The sequence below is a fragment of the Geospiza fortis genome, unplaced genomic scaffold (assembly GCF_000277835.1).
Source record: "Geospiza fortis unplaced genomic scaffold, GeoFor_1.0 scaffold121, whole genome shotgun sequence".
Lineage (NCBI taxonomy): Eukaryota > Metazoa > Chordata > Aves > Passeriformes > Thraupidae > Geospiza > Geospiza fortis.
Window position 1 is genome coordinate 4,156,645 of NW_005054346.1, and position 20,136 is coordinate 4,176,780.

General features: G+C 37.7%; 1 protein-coding gene across 1 annotated transcript in view; it reads right to left on the reverse strand.

The window, feature by feature from the left end:
- NKAIN3 (sodium/potassium transporting ATPase interacting 3) overlaps window positions 1–20,136 on the reverse strand; it is a 195,619-nt gene that overhangs the window by 7,917 nt on the left and 167,566 nt on the right. The window lies entirely within an intron of this gene.

Below are 20,136 nucleotides of genomic sequence, written 5' to 3' on the forward strand. Positions count from 1 at the left end.
TGATTCTCTTTAGGAGAAATAGAGAAATATCTGTGTGTGTGTATATATATATATATATATATAGGAAGATGAAAAAGCTTCAAGTACCTTGTCCTTTTAATATATATATATATATACACATACACACATAAATATATAAAATTTAATAATTCTCCTTAAACTCTTTTATAAGTGTTTAGAAATTTAGGCAATGGAAACAGTTTATCCTGTGAACCTAATTTCACATAAACTCTTCAGGCTAAATGGACTTGTAGAAAAGCACAAATAAAAACCAAAGGCATGAGACCTGAGTTAAGAATAGACAAGTGATCACTAAATATGAAAAAGCAGCAGCATCTTCTCAGGAGGAACTCGTGGGATCAGGACACCTTTTCAGAATCCTTCTACTTTCTATGTCAGAAATAATGTGCTCTTGAGAGGTTTTTAGTCCCTTCTATGGTGATAATGATTTTTAAAAAAGACATGTTAGTCTGAGTCTTGTATCTTGTATTTTGCTATTTTGGTACGATTTTAAGCAGCTCCAATAGGCCAAAATTTCATGCTATCCTAGAAATCTTAAAATCCGGTTTGTGAAAAAGACTATTCTATTGATTTCAATGGGCCTTTAGCAGACGTGTCCAGAGCTGACAAATCCACAGTACAGTAGGATTCTTTGGTCACATGGAAAGCAACTCCCTTCACTTGTTATATATATGCACATAGATGAAAGTCCTAAGCAGAATTTTGATGCTCATTATGCTAATTGCTGGATTAGCAACGAATGACAAAGCAGTCCTTTCCCAGTCAATGTGTGCACTAGGTAGACCAACAGAGTGCTTATCCAAGGTGAGGTGATGGGAAAATGAAGCTTAGAGATTGACAGACTAATGAAATACCCACTGAAATCTGTGGAAATGCTCCTGTTTATTTCAGTTTGCTTTTCCTCCTGAGTCCAGAAATGGCTGAAAACTGAACTTGATCATACTGAACTGAACTTCAATCATACAGCATGACTGCTTCCCCAAGACTGCTCTCTTAAAACTGTCTGAGCAGGACATAATGTACTGAAGAGCTTGCCCAGCCTGAGTGCCTGCCCCAGCCTATCTGCACCTCCTCTTTCTACTGTATTTCTTTGATGTCACAGCTCTCCTTCAGAATGTTGTCCCTATATGCTGTAACATGCATCAAAATTAACTTCAGCACTAGTGGGCTCAAATCCTTACAGAGGAAATAGCTGCAGATCAACTGTTGTAAAAGTTGATTCTTAAACCACAGAATGGTTTGGGTTGGAAAATACCTTAAAGATCATCTAGTTCCAACTCCTCTGCCACAGACAGGGATACCTTTCACTAGAGCAGGCTACTCATCCAACCTGGCCTTGAACACTTCCAGGGATGGGGCATCCAACTTCTCTGGGCAACCTGCTTCAGTGTCTCCTCAGTTTCACAATAAAGAATTTCTTCTAAAGATCTAATCTAAACCTACTCTCTTTCAGTTTGAAGCCATTCCTCCTCATCCTGTCAGTACATGCTCTCGTAAAAGGTCCCTCTCCATCTTTCTTTTAGGCTCCCTCCAGGTACTGGAGGGCCACAGTTAGGTCACCCGGAAGCTATCTCTTCTCCAGGCTGAAAAATCCCAGCTCTCTCAGCCTTTCCTTATAGGAGAGGTGCTCCATCCCTCTAATCTACTTGGCGTCCCTCCTCTGGACATGCTTTAACAGATCAAGCTCCTTCATTTGCTGGGAACCTCAGAGCTAAATGTTAGATGCCTAATATATTACACATTTACTAAAACATTTTTTTAGAAGAAATCATGTCCACAGTGGTTTTTTTTTTTGTTGTTGTTTGTTTGTTTGGGGTTTTTGTCTTTTTTATTTTTTTTTAATTGAGCACATGTTAACACAAGGAGCTAAAATAATGTTTTTGAGGCAATTCACCACTTCAGAACCTCACATCATTCCTCTCAGCAATCACAAGCATTATCTGCAATTGTAAGCAGGGAGAGAATTTAAAGTAACTAGCCTTTCTACCAACAAATCTTCTTGAGCAACAAATAAAGTTGAGATGTAATAATGATTGACAACACAGACGTGTCTTTGTTCTGACAGGGAGAATACATTTAATAGTACCATCCAGCAATTGCTGAGATGAGCTGCTCAAGCCTGTTTAGCTGAGGCTTTCTGTTTTGCAATCCAAGATATCTTATGCAGTATTAAAGCTCAAGTTGACCTTAAAATTTATGTGAAGCTCATTCTCAAGGCAAAAAGCTGTTCCACCACACAAGGCAATGGAATATGCCATTTTTCATTATGCACTCTATTTTATGTCTTACAGTTCTTTAATATGAAGATTCATCATCAATTATCTGAATTATAAGTTACTTCTGGTTTTAAAAATTAATTCTGATTTTACCTGGTATTTTCATCCCTTATAGTTAATAGTCTTCTAGGACTAAGACCACAAGTGGCCATGAAACATAGAAAATTTAATTTTTACTTTCATTGGAGGCACAGACATTATTATGTACATTTCAGTGTAAGCAGGCATCAAATATCTTAAAACTTTACATTGAATGAACTTTTGGATGCATACAAACCTCTATTTAATTGGACAACAGTAAATAACAGCAACATTTATGTAGGTTTTCCAAGAGGAAAAAACATTGGTTTAGGAATGATATAAAATAATTGGTTTTGTTTATTTCTGCCTGGTTAATGGATTATGGATAATTTCTGCCATAGATTCACAGGACTACATTAAATAGCTTCAGAAAGTTACATAAGCCTGGAAGAAAGTTCAATTAAAAAAATGTGTTTTATATAGTTCTAGAGTACTATGCTTTAAACTTAAAAAAAAAAAACCCAAACCAACAACCACAACTTGCCAGCAGTAGGGATATTCAGTCACTAAATAACAAACACCCCATGCAGTCCAGTCATTAACTACAATCATACAGAGAGAAACTTAAAATCCTAGGGAGAGGATTTTTTAGCATCCCACAGATAATAGCAGGTTACAGCAGAAGCTGGTTATTTTATCTGCAGCTGGCTGCAAAACATGATCCCTATGCCTAGGGAATTGCTCTCTCCTTGTGTCACCTCAGTTTTGTGGTCATGCTGGATGCTTAATGGCCAGTGTGAAATGTTCCTTTAGAGTTCACTACCTGCTGTGCTTGGAAGTGCAAATCTGTGCTGGCTGTCCACCGCAGGCAGTCCATTAAAATGATGTTCATTCATTCACGGGCCATATCAGAGCCATGGCTGTCATAATCTGCCTGAGTGAGAAAAGGGCAGGATGCTGCTGGCTGAAGAAAGTGTATCCACTGTCATCAGTAATTTTGAGGGTTATTCTTTTCTAGACAGATGCCATTTCGGGTTGCCTTACTACTATTTATCCAGTGCATTCACCCATATGCAAGTTAAAATTTGCTTTCCTTTGAAGTTAGTGTAAAAGAATCAGAGCTCAGAAAAAAAACCCAATCCTTTCTCCTTTTCCACCCTCTCATCTGGAATTCAGCTTCTCTGGCAATATCCCATTGACCTGCTGGAAGGCCCTGTGCATACAGCTGCCAGAGCTTGTCAGCTCATTGGTATATTACTAATTCCTTATTTCAAAGTTGGAAAATTCTAAGCATGTCTGGAGGTGCAGGGTAGGAACCAAGCAGCCATATGGCAATAGCACAGTTCTTAGGAGATCCTGCAGTCTCTTAACCTGGAACATCTTATATTCTATTTATGCTTGCCTTGCCATTTTATAAATGGGAGTAAGCCCCAAAGCTGATGGCTTGAATAGTTGGCACCTTCAGCTCTCCCCTTTCCAAGAGAGAGACAGACTAGCAGATGCTCAAACTTGGATTTTAATGGAAAGAAATTTTCTTAACCTCTGGGGTTCCGAATAATGTTTTGAACTGAAGTATTTTCCTTGTACTGAGAGTTTTTATTGAATGACAATATATCAATGCAATTACATTCATTAAGAAAAGGCGTGCAACTGAGGAGGGTGTAACTAGCAGAAAAAGGAACAAAAATCAATTAGGAACAGGAAGCAAAACTGCAGGATTGATGATAAGTCAGTGCTACATGCATGAAGTCCAAACTTTGGACTTTCCAATGTTTGCACTGGTAGCTTACATAAACTTTCCAGACAAGCATGTTTTTTCCTGAAAAAACTGCTTTTTCAATTGCCTTTTCTCCTCAAGAGATCCACTGCCCTTACACCCTTCACTGCACAAGCCAAACTGACCCAGCTATCTGTCTAGAGCCAATACCACCCATTTTCCCCTCTTCATACCAAGCCTGAGCACCTAAGTCTCAAGCCATGTAGCAGAATAATCACAGATTCCATCGCAGGATTGCAGGAACAGCTTCTCACTTATGTAGAGGACTAAAGGAGGGAAAATGTGTGCAGGACAATTAAGAAAGTGAAAAGAGACATCAGTAATCCTTTGTGGCACTCTGATTGCTCCTCTGTCTCTATAAAGTACTGGCAGCTGGTAATCAGGTTAAAACAGGACAAAGTGGTAGAAAATTACTAAGAGACAACCTTTTACTTAAGTTTTTATTACTGGAAGCTAGAAGGGGAATATTTCAATGTTCCACGGTAATTATTAAGATACTTGCACCAGATTTTCTTCTTAGTCTCCATCAGTGGGATAGATCATAATTTTAAGAACTTCTCTACCTTGTAACATGTAAATACCACACTTCTCTACAGGGTGGCACTGAAAGAAGGATCCTCTCATAAGCTGCCTTAGAAAGAGCACTGGCATGGAAATTTTATCTATGGTCTTTGCTGCTGAACTCTCTCCTCATTTTACCAGTGATGTGACATCCAAGATATCAATATCATTTATTCTCCAGGAATATGACTGCCCAGTAAGACAAGGGAAGTATGAAGAACATCCACAATATTAGGAAGTGAAAATTCCTCAAACCTTTAAACCCAGACCTCCCCAGTCATTCCAAATCTGAAAGTATCTTCCAAAAATCTTATCTGTGCCATGCCTTTGAAAGATACTTACAGCCACACCATCCCATTACTGAAACTAAGTGGAAGGCTGCCTGATTATGGTGTTTTGCTAAGTTTTTCCCCTAAATGGAAGTATTTTTCAGTCACTTTCATGTCATTAAGGACTCCTGGCCACTACTTGGTAAAAGTCCCTAGAAAAGTATGGTTATCACTCATAAGGCATGTAGGAAAATATTTACTATCAAGTAGTATTTACTACGAGTTTATTATTATCACTAATTCAGTATCAAATATATATATATACACATATACACTTTACACTGCAGGTATGTATAAATAGTTTCCTTTAGTCTTTAGAAAACAATAATTTTTCCTGATACGGTGCTATGTGCCAATCCACATTCAAAGTTTTAATTTGATGAGTAGTTTTCCATTCTGCTTTAAAGTGTTATACTGTATTCTCTCTCTAAATACTTATCAGCTTGGGCATCAACCATCCCATACATCTCGGCACAGCTGGCTGTGACTTATGTTTCAGCAATGCAATTCAAACTAAGTATGTCTGATGATACATTTTCTTCCTTTATAGGTCTTTATATTTTTCTGTTCCTCATTTTAATGAAAATGCTAACAGCCCCGTGAGAAATGTAATACATGGAAGTTGTATTTAAAAACATTTCAAACAGATAAAGCTGTTTTGTTTTTGTTGTTGTTGTTATTGGGTTTTTTTTTCCCTGAGGCTTGTATTTAAAGGTGTTATTGCTAGTGCTAGCCTGAGATTTCAAATACAATGAAGAGTAGCTTTCTTTCTGCATATGATCAAAGTAAATTGTAAACAATTCTAATTAAAACTTTCTAGATAATTTTTTATACAGTGAGAAAATCAGAGATGTAAAATTGGTAAAAATTAGTCTTCACTAATTAATTATTTTTCCCTTTCTGGTACCCCTTCTGATCTAGTCCCTTTTGGTGCAGAATGTTCTGTGATTCTTCTTTAAGTTACTACACTGCCTATGTACAAATTAAACCTGCAAAGGAAAAATATGACATGCATAAAAGACATGAATAAAATGCCCAGAAACTACATCTATCAATTACACTCACACAATACTGGGAGAGAAACAAGCCATTCAGTTCTATCCACTAATCCATCCAATCTATCCACTGAAATGGCAACTCAAATATTCCCAAGGCTATTGTACAGAATGCTGGTACAGCTTCAATCACACCTTCAGACACGTGATCTTCACAATAAATGTGTCCAAGTTGACTTCAAAAGAGACACAACTCTGAATCTGCTTTTTGAAGTTATGCTTTGATCTTTTTTTGGTATTTCAATTCAGGAATCCACGCTATGTATTAGTGTGCCTTTATATTACTGCTGAGTTTAAGGCCATAAACTACAGCATTCTTTCGAACATGTTCAGTGCAGATCTCAGACTGATTTGAATTGATCTGTTCCACTTACAGTTCATTGCTAGGTTGCGGGTTAGTTGTTTTGTTCTTTCAAGTTGTTAGTTGTTTTTTTTTTCCTACCAGTTGAGTCCCACAGGGCTCTGTTCCTGACCTGTCTTTCTTTGTATCCATAGAATTTCTTTTGGGTTCAGTTATTTGTCAGTATGATCCAATTATTTATTTTTGAGGCAACACTGAAATATTTATACCTGCTTCATTATTATACACCCAAGAACACCACAGCTGCTTTTTCTAACCTTAACTACAAGCCACTGATATTTTAGTGTGAGAAATGAATGTTCCCTGTTTTTAAAATTAATGCTGAACCTGTTCAACCCTAATGAATAATTAAAGATAAAATTCCTAGACAAAAGTATTTGCAAGACCAAATACATGACATATTTGAACATGTGACATTTGGAGGAAAGGATTTCTATGTACTGAAGAAAGTTCACATCATCCATTCACGACAGAACATTAATTTTATTTTCAAAAAGTAGGTTACAGGACTGGAGGGATTCTTCTCATCACTGAGTGATTCTGGATTTTCCCTTCACCTTCTCACCTTCACCAGCTTCTCACCTTCCTAGGGATGAAAGGCTGCTTCTGAACCTTGCTACTATCACTCTCTATGACATGATATTTGCTTCATATGTTTGTATGTTTGTCTCATAAAAAGTGGAGTGAACCAAGGACCTTCAGGAGAATGTCTGTGTTCATGGCAGAGCACAGGGTGCAAGCCAGAGAGGGAAGGAGCTGCCAACCTGCTCCTCAAGCAGAGACTGCAGTGGGGAGCAGCAAACCAGAAAGGCCTTAAGAGAAGATGGAAAGAACTTGGCAGGCCAAGCAGAACACCTGCAAATCAAGAAGCCAGAGACTTGGCTGAGACTCAAATGGTCCTCCAACCACATAGACATAGAAAACAATGAAGGAAATGCTATAAGCCTTTCATTTCTGTTCTGTATGATGCAGTAACTTTGAGTTTTCCCATTTTAAAAGCATGCCAGTTTATAATGCAATTAATTCTGCCTTTTATGATTTTGTGTTGTGGTATTTTTTGGAAGTTTTCTATAAAGGGAATCATGCACATCCACTTCAAAGGTCTGGCTGAATAAAGCTCTGTCACACTGAGCCCATGTTGCAATTTTTCTTTCCCTTATAACTGTTTTTTATTTGCTTTAAAATCTGCTTAACATGCCTGCCAGTTAATGTCTTTTGCTGCCATCAAGGACGTCTCCTTCTACCCCACCCCTTCCTTTATTAGTAGCTGCCTTTGCTGGGATCCAGGTACAGAGCTACCATCGTTACTTCAAAAGACTTGATATCTTGACCTGGCTACAGATGCTAGAACTTGTACTTCCAGTAGCCTGAGAGGTCAGTTGTCAGCTTTTTCAAGAATACTGACCTGCTGCTATTTTGCACTTTGTGACATCAAACCCATTAACACTATTTAACATTCACTATTTAACATGTTTTTCCATTTCAGATGAGGCCATTCCCATTTCCTCATCCTCCTTTTCATTTATCATCCTGCCTTTGCCCTCATGACTACTGTTGTAATAAAACAGCCATGACTCCATTTTTTTCATGCAGGAGAACCCCCATTTTTATTGTATAGGTCATATTTTATAGAATTATCAGAAGGCATTGTGCCATAAGATCTTATGGATCTTATTGGTTGACAATACATTCACACTTAGTTCATTGGTCAGTACATGGTATTTTGCATATCTATCAAACTTCTGTATTTTTAGTTAGTCTACATATTTTCTCTACTGATTCTCATGAGACAGAGCTTATTGTTTATACAGGTGCACTCATTTTTCACCCTGGGAATAGATTGTTGTGTTAACAAACTCTCATTCCCCAGACAGTTTTCACATGGGAACTTGCAAACTACTCAGCTGCACTTAGAAGTGACAGGCCAGCTATTAATCTAGGAGACTGAGGCCTAATTTTATGAGGCCTTTCTTTTATAATTTCTCTACCTGTCTGTGACAGACAATGAGTGACATTCTGAGTAGAAATCCTGCTTCACCACACGACATTTGCTCCTCTGGGTGGGGCATTGCATGCATTCCCCACCCTGCATCTACACTGCACTCACAGCTACACCTCCCTTAGGGGTGGTCTGTTTCAATCCTTGAGGTGGCAAAACCCAAATTTTCTACCACAAACGTCCCAGGGTTTTAGTGTCTTTAGATCCAAGCTACCTTTTTCTCTCTGCTAAGCAGACAGTGTTTCCTCCAGCACTGATGGAGCCCTCCTCTCATCCCAGCAGAACATCCCTCCCAGCAGAAGCCTGTGGTCCTACTGTGCCTTCTCTGAATGAAAGTCTACAGATTGCAAATGGAAGTGGATAAATCCCTTCAGTGATCTCCAGATTCTCAATATCTTCCTTTTAATTTTTAGCTCTGTGAATGAGTACAAATCAACAAGCTTTAGTCTTCTGTTTCTTCTTGCTTTTAATTTTTCAAAATGAGGAAGCCAGCAAAATAACCTTTTGTTTATCCAGTATCAGGTGAGCCTTTTCCAGCCCCAGTAAATGCACTATCAAGTTCTTCTATGGTACCCTCATTCCACCCCAGAATGTATGGCCACAGAGCATTTTAGAGCCACTGTGGATATATCTGCTAAGTTTGCTACTTAATCTCATCCAAGTGCATCCATGAGTACCTATTTTTCTCTGTGAGTGTTTCTCTGCAAATGAGGAAATCTATTGCTCCTCATATTTTTATTGCTTTTTTTCCTGCTCTATCTTCACATTCAAGTCAACTTTCTCATCTCTTAATATTGCTTTTGGTATTACCATCTCTGTTACCAACTCAGATTAGCTCTTAAACACCCCAAAACATAAAATGACCACTTTTTCAGCTTTGAAAATAGAGCTGAGAAGGTAGAGTACCATAAAATGGGAGCTTACAATAACCAGTGCTCTTCTCATATATGATGGAGTGAAAAAAGAAATATCACATGTGGCAGCAAACATGATGGCTAGGAAAATGGTTTTCTCATTGTTAGAAAGTGGCATCATTTCATATTAGGGGAAAGATGAATGTCTGCAGTAGAGTCTGTAACAGGGTTAACACTCACTTTGAAGCCACCAGTGAATCAATTTGCTAACGAAAAAGAAAGATAATGCAATACTGCCCTCAATCATAAAAAAACTCTCCCTGAAGAAAGATAAAGTAAAAATGCACTTTTCAGAAAACCTTGTAACTCTAAAATTTCAGTCCTCCAAAACAACAGATTTTCATTATTAAGGAGGAAAAGAGAATGAGTAGAAATCAATGCCAAGGAATAAGAGCCATCATATAATTGGTGAAGAGTCACATGCCACAATTTTGCTGTATCTAGTCTGTGATATTGAGAAAAAACACAGATGGACTGAGATTAAGTTCCTGTTAGAAAAACCAACCGTATATTTGCTGATTCAAGGCAAAAGAATGTCAAATGAAGTTTGAAGTGAGTCCAGTTATGACCCAAATCACAGAGCGCTAGTAAGAGAAAGACCTGTTATGATACAGAGTTAATAAAGCACATCAGCAATACAGACTAAATGTAATAAATATAATGTAGCCTTTTTGAAAAACAGCTTTTCTAGGAGCAGGTAATATATTTTATTTGACCAACTGGCCCAGCTGGAAAACCATAACAGCTATATCTCCTGATTTATTAAGACAACACCTCTCGCTATAAATCTTGAATAATTGGGTCCAGCTCTTAAGTGAATGGCCCATACAGGAATCGAACCTACAACCTTGGTGTTAATCTGCACCATGCTTTGACTAACTGACTTAATAATTTCTCCTTTCTCTTGCTCTTTGACTGTGGTTCTTCTAAGAAATTCTTGTGATACTTTATTTTCAAGGGTATTTCTCTTGCTTAGATCTTGTCAGTAATCATTGTTTATCTCTTTCTCTTCCAAACAAAACTGACAATTTTTCTTGGTGGAAAATGCTGCTTGCCTTTAGATTTATGAGATTCAGACCTGAGATTTTCCAAGATGTATAAAGTGTTAGTTAATTCTTATCCAAATTTTTTCAATTTTGCCACATTTTGAGAAAGTATCCATTACCAAATAAAATTATCTTCAAAATTTACCTGACTATGACCTGAAATTCAGGGCTTGGTTCAATGTACTTCACTGACTGCTGGTTAGCCATCTCTTTTTAAATTTATAATGCCCACTTTTCTAGATAGCTTGAATATTCTCTAACGCTATAATGTATGATTACATACATTGGAACCCATTAGATAAAAAGGGACCCATATAGTATGATTTTTGTCATGGGTAGTCCCTTAAAACAAGAAACTAGCAACTCTGGTTTTTCTACTGCTGTATTTCAAAGCTTAGCACTACTAAAATTGTGAACAAACCTTATCTTCAGGAACAATCGGTGGCAGTCTCAACTCAGGTGGTCTGTATGGATCTGTTTTACTTTTGAGGCTACTATCTGTAAAGAAGAAGGGAGGACTTTTCTTTTTTTCTGAGAAGAAGCCTCACCATCTCTCTTGCAGGCCAGGCATGAGCATAAAGAAACGGCACTGAGAACTCCGACCACCTATGTTAGCATTCAGGAACACATAATCACAAAATGATTATAGGCAGGTGCTTTTATTAAAAAGCTCTGGGTGTCAGGGGACACAGACCCAAATCTGACGCTGACATGGTTTCAAGCTGAACATGTTTTATATTCTATCGTTATTTAACTTACATATTAATTATTAAACTTACATTGTTCTATTGTATACGTTGATTTCAACAGCCTTAATGGTTTCTCATGATCCCCCTCAAATCCCTAATATAGTTTCTCATGATTCTTCTTATGACTAAACAATAATTATATCTAATTACTAAATAATCATCACATCAAACAGTCATATCATTTATCACATACTGATTACACAGGTGCAGTTTCATATGATCTAGCAAACACAAGGCCTAACATTTCTCAGGGCTTACCCTTAACATTTCCCAGGGTTTACCAAGCCTAACTTTCTTTCTAACTCCCCAAATTTTCTATGATTTTAAATTTTTTACTATCACTAAAACTGCTAATTCATCTGCAAGTCTGTCGGGTGTGTCAAACAGGTTGAGTTATGCATCATGTCAGGAAAGCTGTGGGTATAGTTGTCTCAATGAACAGCTGTCCTAACTGCTCATTGCTCACTGAATTCCCAGACTCCTTATCAGTATATAATGACAGTTTACAGCCCAGTGTAGAGCCTGAGTAATCCTGTGCCCCCCTCGGCTCAGCACTCCCTTTCATCATGGGGGCACATCATTTGCTCCCGGCTGACGCTTCCCACACCAAGGCAGCAGTTATTTCCAGACAAAGCTCTTAGACATGATTTGCTGACTGGGAAATTACCTCTCAGGCAGCACTAACAAGGAAATGGGTGTTACTTAAGCTCAGACCGCAAAATTAGGATAACCTATCTGCATGACAATTAAGATTTGGGAGAGATGGTGTTTACACAGAAGTGCGGGAGTCTGAAAAGTTTCTTTTTAAGCTCCACAAACTGAAACAGACACAAGGCTGCTGCCATTCGGAAATGAAGAAGTAAGAGGATTGCTACTGGAACTGGAAAATGGATTTGTAAAGAGGTTTCATTTTAATGGAGCAGCTGGATGAAAGGTACAGACAGGAATGGGCACCACTTAGGCCTGTATGTGATGTTGAGTGGAAAGCTCAAGAGAGCAACGCTGGATGCTGGAGTAAGATTGATTTAACAATAGATGCAATTTAAGTGAAAAGGCTAAGGTGCTGGCAACTGGGGGTTGGGATAGCATCCATTTAAAGACAGATTTAATTTCAACAGAAAGGCCAAGGAGGTGGAAGGTGGAGATTAAAACAAAATCAATATTAAGTTAGGTTGGTAGAAACTAGAATCAAATGAGCCAGTTAAAAAAAAAAAGGCATACTGAATATTTGGGAGTAAGGAAGCAATGCATGGATTCTAAGAATTATTCAGGACTTCTCATTAAATGATATAACCCCTAAAATCAGAATTATTATTCCATTTTAATAAGAATACTATTTATTAGAGTAGTAAACAAAAAAATCTTAAGGGAATGTATGATCTCCAGTTTAAAGAAAATTGCATGGTTATAAGTACATTCCTACTTAAAGATAATTCTCTTGTATCACAAAATCACAGACTTCTTGGGGTTGGAAGTGACCTCTGAAGATTGTGAAGTCCAAACTCCCTGCTAAAGCAGGTTCACCTACAGCAGGTTGCTACCGGTGAATAGCTGCAGAAAGAGACTCCACGGCCTCTCTGGGCAGCCTGTTCCAGTGCCCTGCCTCCCTTAAATAAAGGCTTTTTTCCCCCTCATACTCAGATGGAGCTGCCTGTGTTTGAGTTTGTACCCACTACCCCATGTCCTGTTACTGGGGACCACCAACAAGAGTCTGGCCCCATCCTCTTGAGATCTCTCCACCCACCCTTGAGATATCTGTATGCATTGATAAGTTCTCCTCTCATTCATCTCTTCTCCAGACTGAAAAGGCCTGATCACCTCCCTCGACCTGTTGGCAATGTCCTTCCTAATGCAGCCCAGGACACCTTTCGCCTCTTGGCCACCAGGGCACTGCTGGCTCACGGACAGATGCTGTCCACCAGGACCCCCAGGTCCTTCTCTGCAGAGCTGCTTTCCAGCAGGTCAGCCCTCAGCCTGTGCTGGTGCAAGTGGTTACTCTTCCTCAGGTGCAGGACCTGGCATTTGCCTTTGTTGAATTTGTACACAGTTGCACAAATGTGTGTATGTGTATACATATATATATATGAATAAATAAATATATATATAATATTTTATATGTGGTATGGCATATAATATTCATAGAATCCCTGAATCTCAGCATAATTTGGTTTAGAAGAAATCTCTAAAGGCCATGTAGTCCAATCCCCCTGCACTGAGCAGGAACATCTTCATCTAGATCAGGCGGATGGCCTTCAGTTTTGTTTCCAGTGATGAGGTACCTGGAAATTCTCTGCACAACCTCTTCCAGTATTTTACCATCCTCATTGTAAAAAATTATTTCATATATCTAGTCTGAATGTTCTGAATCAATGGTGGAAATGCTTAACATTAATTGTATTTGAAAAACAGAAATTGATCAGGTAGTAGCAAACTACTCTCTACCTATCAGTCTAGAAATCAATTCAAAGTTAAGGAGAATCTGTACATATCTGTGTTTGGACCAAAATATGTATATATTCAACTACATATCCATCCATATGGATATACATACCCACCTACACACATATATATATATACATGTACATATTTATCAAAACAGGTAAAATTGTCTCATGATGATATAATATCATTCTGACACATATATCTGTTCAGAAAACTGTGTTAGTACTTTCTAAACATAGTACATAAAATCTATTTTGCTTTCCTTACAGATATTTCTAAATACTTTACCTGTGCTCCTGAAATCTCATTTTAATGACTACATATAATATATGTGTATATCTCTACAGTCAGAATCCAGAACTGCAGATGGAAGCTAGCGATTGCAGCTCTGCACCTTTTGGCAGCTAAAAGCTCATACAATTCATTGGTAAAATAGAGATCTTTAAAAACTATAAAAAATATTAAATTTTACTCTCCTGAACTCTTCCTCAACTTTTTACAAAAAAAAAAAAAAAGTTATTGGAGAACTCCATCTTGACCAAAATTACCAAGTATCATTTCAATGTATGAAGCAGAGGAGAATATGCCTCACCCACTGAGCTGTCTGTAGTGCCAGATTCAGCTGGCTCTGGGCACTTGGAATTTCTTTCCTTATAAAAGAACATTTCAAAACTGTACTGTGACTTAATCATGACTGCTGTGACCTGCCAATATTCTAGAGAATATCCAATAATATTATGTTTGCTAAAGTGATTGAGGTGATTCTTTTCTACTGAATTTCAGGAAGAAATTTCTGACTTGTACTTAAGGGAGGAATTGTGGGAGTGCACTGGAGGTACTCTTACTATTTGAGTGATTTATCCCCTTTCTTAATGAAAAATCAATGAGCTGCTGGCTTGCATGCAGGTGTATTGATTATTATCTCCATACCTGTTCAAGCAACCCAACATTAGGAAATTAATTCTTTACTGAAGATAGACCAAAATATTTTGTTGGAGTGGTTTAGAAACTCAAGGGGGATTTCCTCAAGTTATTTGAGTCACACCTTAGAGTAAACTGTGTTCCACCAATGAAAAACTGGAATTAGCCTACACTTCATTTAGATGATGCCATTTCCTCATATTTTGTCTGCACTCTCTCTGGACAAGCCTTACATGGTGGATCGCACATGAAACGTGATGCTTTCAAGCAGGTAACTTCTGCTGCTGCTAGAAATATTCCACAGTTAAGACTCCTCTTTCTGTACACTTTGCACCATCTATTATTTAAAGACAATCTCTTAGAACAGTGTTCTGCAACAGTCAATGGAGAATACGACTGGAAATGAAGACCATTTTGTACATTTTGCTAGGGGAATGTAAAAGCAGACAGTTGCATGAGTATTTTTTTTAGATTTGCTTTCCTGTGAGAGATTACTCATCCATGGTTTTTAAGCAGAAAAGAAGAAGGGGGATCATGTCTTTGCTGCAATTTTTTGCCAATAGCCTATTTAGAATCAAGATTTTTTTTTCTAGTATTTGTATTTATATTGTTTAATTGCTTTTATTTTACACCACCTCAATGATTTTACCCTTGGTTGTGCGCCTTATATCTATGCATATGTTGCCATAGGAACTCAAATACATGCTTTCTCAGGCAATGTATGATAACTGAATGTAAAAAAAAAGAAAAAAGAAACAAAAATAAATTGAAATAGTATGAAGAGGTAATTTAAATAGTGTAACATCCCTGCAGTATTTCTTCCTTTATTGAATGCTTCAGAATTCATTGGGTTAGTTTAGTGTGGGAATGAGCATGCATTTTCAGGTAATTCACACACTAAGGCTAATGATGAATAAAGAGAACATCAATAGGACTGTAGGACCAAACAATGTCGTTAAACCATAAAGTCTTGTTAGGACAGAGTTTTATTCTTTATATTTCCACTACAGGAGGAAGTGGAGTCAGGTATAAGTAGGATAGTAAACAGATGAGTCTGCATCGAATCAACAAACTCTAGCTGGACAGACGTCTAGAGTCTACAGAAACTGCAACCTGACATTTGTCTCCATTAAATGTCTGGTGAGGCTGTCCTGGGCCACAGCTGAACTGAGGAAGCCCCCTGGATATGCCTGGTGAGATTTCTGGTCACACCACAACCTCTCCTTCAGTTCAGGGCAGGCATCTGCACAATGATCACAGAGGCTGCTAGCAGGGAATGAGCCATGCTGAAATGTGGGCAGTACCTCAGTGCAAGGAGCAGTGGGAACCACCTGTGGCATTGGCTGGGCTCCCTGGCTTTCCAGATGTCACAGACCACCTTGAGGACAGGCAGTTGAACTACAAAATACATCTGGTTATGAGCCCACTACTGTTCCATGCCTAGCAATATGTATACCTGGCAAAAATACCTGATCGTGTTGTTTTTCCAAAATAGGTGAATCAAAATTCTGGGGTTTTGGGTTTCTTGTCCAGATGAAAAGAAAGATCCAAATGGCTTTAAAGTCTTCAAAAAATTCTGGTAATCACTCCCATTTTCCAGAAACACTAAAGTCAAGAGAATGCTGTTAATGTGGCAGCTTATAGTGCTGTTTCTCTGCCAAGCCGTAAAACTTATTATCATTTTAAACATCTGTGTCAAGCACACTCATCCACTGGTCAGGAACAACACATTTTGTTTCAGGTCATTATGGTTTAAAGGTGACAGTGGTGAGTGCTAAAGCTCAGCAATGACCTGTGCTGCTCTTTGACAAGTTTTGTTAAGTCCTCATTTTCAAGGAGACAATTTAGGACAGTTTTTGACTGGGGATGTTTGATTCTCATATTGCCCAACAGAAGAGTAGTGCAGAATTCTCCTTCCTGGCGGTCCTTGATATTAAACATTTTATGACAAAAACTCTTTTCTCAGAATTTAAATTGATTCAACTGCATGTACAATTGCAATTAATGTAAAGATAGTAGTAGGTTCCCATAAACTCTTTAGTTAAGCAAACTTGGATACTTATAGATAAAGGTAATTAGATATTTTTAATATTAGCCATTGCTAGCTAGTTTTTCATTCACTTTGCAAAAAATAGCATATTTATAGGAAATTTATCATTGCTGGACATATCGTGTGACTATAAATATTAAACTAAATGTGATATAAAATTCTTTTTCTCTTGTTTGATTACTGAGAACAGATGCTCAATGGTGTGTATGAATGCAATGCCATATGTCAGATAAGGCAATGCAGTAGTTTTTCAGAGGAAGTAATAATGTATCGTGCTTTACTTAATATCTTTCTAATGATAGCATATGGAGGTTCATATTGGCACCACAGTATGGGGAAACTTGTAATTTGTAAAAACAAATTCATCTTCTTCTCTGTTCTGAAAGTACAGCTGAGCTGTGAACACAACTAGCATAGAGGACAGACAAAAAAAGAATCCTTTTTATTGTTTATTAATTTTGTTCTTGTGTTTTCATTTAGGGGATAAATCTTCATGGTAAATGGAAGCCCTTTCCTTTATTTTTGCCCATGCACAAAAGAGGTTTAAGTTTCATTGGACTGGCCTTTTGGCATTTCAGCCTCATTTGTACAAAAATGCTGAAATCACAACTGTAGTTTTGTGTCAAACCTTCCCCTCTGACTTCACTGTTATTTCTTTATGCAATTTGTTTACAAATCAGTTTCCACTCCACAAAATCCAGTACAGTACAGAACTATCACTTCTGACACGTGTCAGTGTCACATTTATGAACTAGCATTTAGCAGTAGTAGTGCTAACAGTTTCTCAAAGAAGTCCAGAAACTATTTAGAAGTTTAATCATGATTTCAGCAATGTATTTTGCCTACTCTCCAGACTCCACTGAATTAAAAGAGTAACTCTGACAAGGCAGAAATCAGTCTCTGAGTTCATTTTTAGGAGAAAATGATTCACAAACAGGATAGTGACAGGCTTTTATGATTACAGATTTCACATATTCTACTCCTTCAAAAGGGCTTATAGAGATTGATAGATCTACAAAGAGAGAAATGAAAAAATGAAGGGAAGAGATATAAATAGACTTTTTCATTAGGATGAATGATGGAAGGTAATAACCTCACTACCGTAGTATGCCTTTTACATGTCCCTTTTTTTTCATTCCTTTTGACCTGCTACCATCTTCCTTCTAAGTAAAAGTTAACTGCAGTATGAAATGTAGGTAGGGTGAGCAATAGCTGCAAATAAATGTTTCCTCAAGCATTATTACTGTTCAGAAAAGTGTCCATCAGCTGAAATGTCAGGCTCCAAATCCATTTAAGCACTGCTTAGAGGCTAAACAGGCAGCTATTATTAATTTTTAAGTCTGCTTGATGGGTTTTAGACCAAGAACTGGTGTTAACTCAATGCACTAAATATTGCAGAGTATATTTAATTAGGGAGGCTTTGACAGTCAGATGGCTGAGGATTTGTTCTGTGCAAACTACTGCTTAAAATATGATGGAATAGCTGCATCTACCTAAGAGAAAGATCTGCTGCATCATATTTAAATGCATAAAATTTGTCTTAGTTGCAGGTTTTTGGACTTTTTTCCTAATATAAGCAGTCTACTTTCAATATGTTTTGAAGAATCTAGAATAATTTTCTGTTCATTACACAGCAGGTTAGCAATTTGAATTTCTCCAGAATAAGTCCTGTTCTTCTCAGCTAATTATCAACCAAACAACTTTCTTACTATGCCTTAAACAGACATTTCTTTATTCAAAACATATTTGTGAGATTCTTATGAAGAGGTTAACACTTGTCTATAATGTATTTATCTATAAACACAGAGGGCTCTAAAACACAAATGGGCACTAAGACACAAAGTGAGATATTAAAGGACTGCTTATTTGCTTTTTATCCAATTCAGAATCTTAGAAGGCAATAAAAAAGTAGCAAGTGAGAAATTACTTCTTTCCAATGGTTGTAAAATCTCCTAGCTGCATCTATTCCACTTCTTTGCTCCTCTTTTCCTGTCCTTTGTGCACTGCTCTGGCCCCTGCCCCAGGCCATTCTCTGCCAACAAAGAAAACCTATTCACACAAGAGTACAGGAGATCAAATGTAAAGATACAAGTGAAATGGGAAATTTGTCCATTCCTAACAAAGGACATTACACCATATTTTCCAAGACAAGTGAGGTGATTTCCACTTGTAACAATAGAACAAATTGTCATTGACAGTTCTGAAAGACAAGTAGAAATTAAATGGAGACCCCTGAGTCAGCTGATGAGAATGGGAATGGGTTAGTTCTACATACTGGCTCACCTTAGCACTTGATGTGTTTTATTGGTTGATAAATATGTTACCTGTTCTCCATTCTCAGTGATTCAAACTTCCAATTCTCAGTGATTTAAATTTCCATCTGTATCATACGGCTCAAAACCCTCAAAAGACAATTAGGTGGGTTCACCATCAGAGGAAAATGAAGCAGCCCCTATCTCTTCTGAACTAGACATGTTTTCAAAGAGAACAGGGCCATTAACTTGGAAAAAACCCTCTCATGAGGCCTCAGTGTGTAAGTCACATATGGTCTGTAGCACATGACTGCAGTTTCCATGAACATGTATTCTTTCCTGGGAGTTTTGTCTTTCACACATGCCTAAAACAGGGTGTGTGAGGGACACTATAAAGGGCTAAGCAAAGCCAACAGTAATATAACATATTTTTGTAAAAAATGGACGAGTCTGTCTTCCCAGGAACTGATCCATCTGTGCTGGCATGTGGGTGTGGATGTGCATGCACAATTATCCTCCAAAGGCACTGCAGTTTGTGTCTTCCTCATCAGCCTGCAGGCCTCCCCTAACACCTGATGTAGCCCCATGCTCCAGGAATTTAGTAACTGTCTCATACAGTTTCCAGCTATCCCTATGAAAGTTGGCTACTGCCCTGACTCATCACAGCCATAGGGACAGGAGCAGTGTCTGGTTTCACTGAGCAGAGGCTGTGTTTATGCATCCCAAACCACACAGCCATTGTGCTGCTGTGCCATCTGCTGATGCCCCGTGTTACCAGCTCCTGCCTAACTGGCAGTTTCCAGCTCTCCTAGGAAGCATTTTCTGGGCCTTTTCTCCTCGAGCCCTACATTTTATTTATGTTTCTTCTCCAAGTGTTCATATTTCTCCTTTACAGCATCCATCTTTATTCAGGCTCCTTTTGTCTTTCCACAGTACAATATGTGCACACCATGTTTATGCCTTACCACTCAATTTTATCTGAGGATCTCTTTGATATATTTTCTTCCTAATAAAAACCTGTAATTTAAAGTGTTAAAATAAATTTGATACTAATGTCTGTTGCATTATGATGGGGAACTGAACATTGTACCATTTGTAGCAATAGAAAAATATTTTGTTTATAGTCCCTCACACTGTTTTCAATGAAACAATCTGCTTTTCCATCACAGACATGAATTACTTGAATTATGTTTTCAATAAGATTTTCCAGGTATTATCAAATACCTTCCTACAAACTAAATTAATTTCTCCTATGATATTCACCCACTAGACCTATTCTGTGAAAAAACAGAACAACTATGTAAAGATTTATGAATAAAAATTTCTAAATAAACATTTAGTTTCATGTTATTTATGCTATAA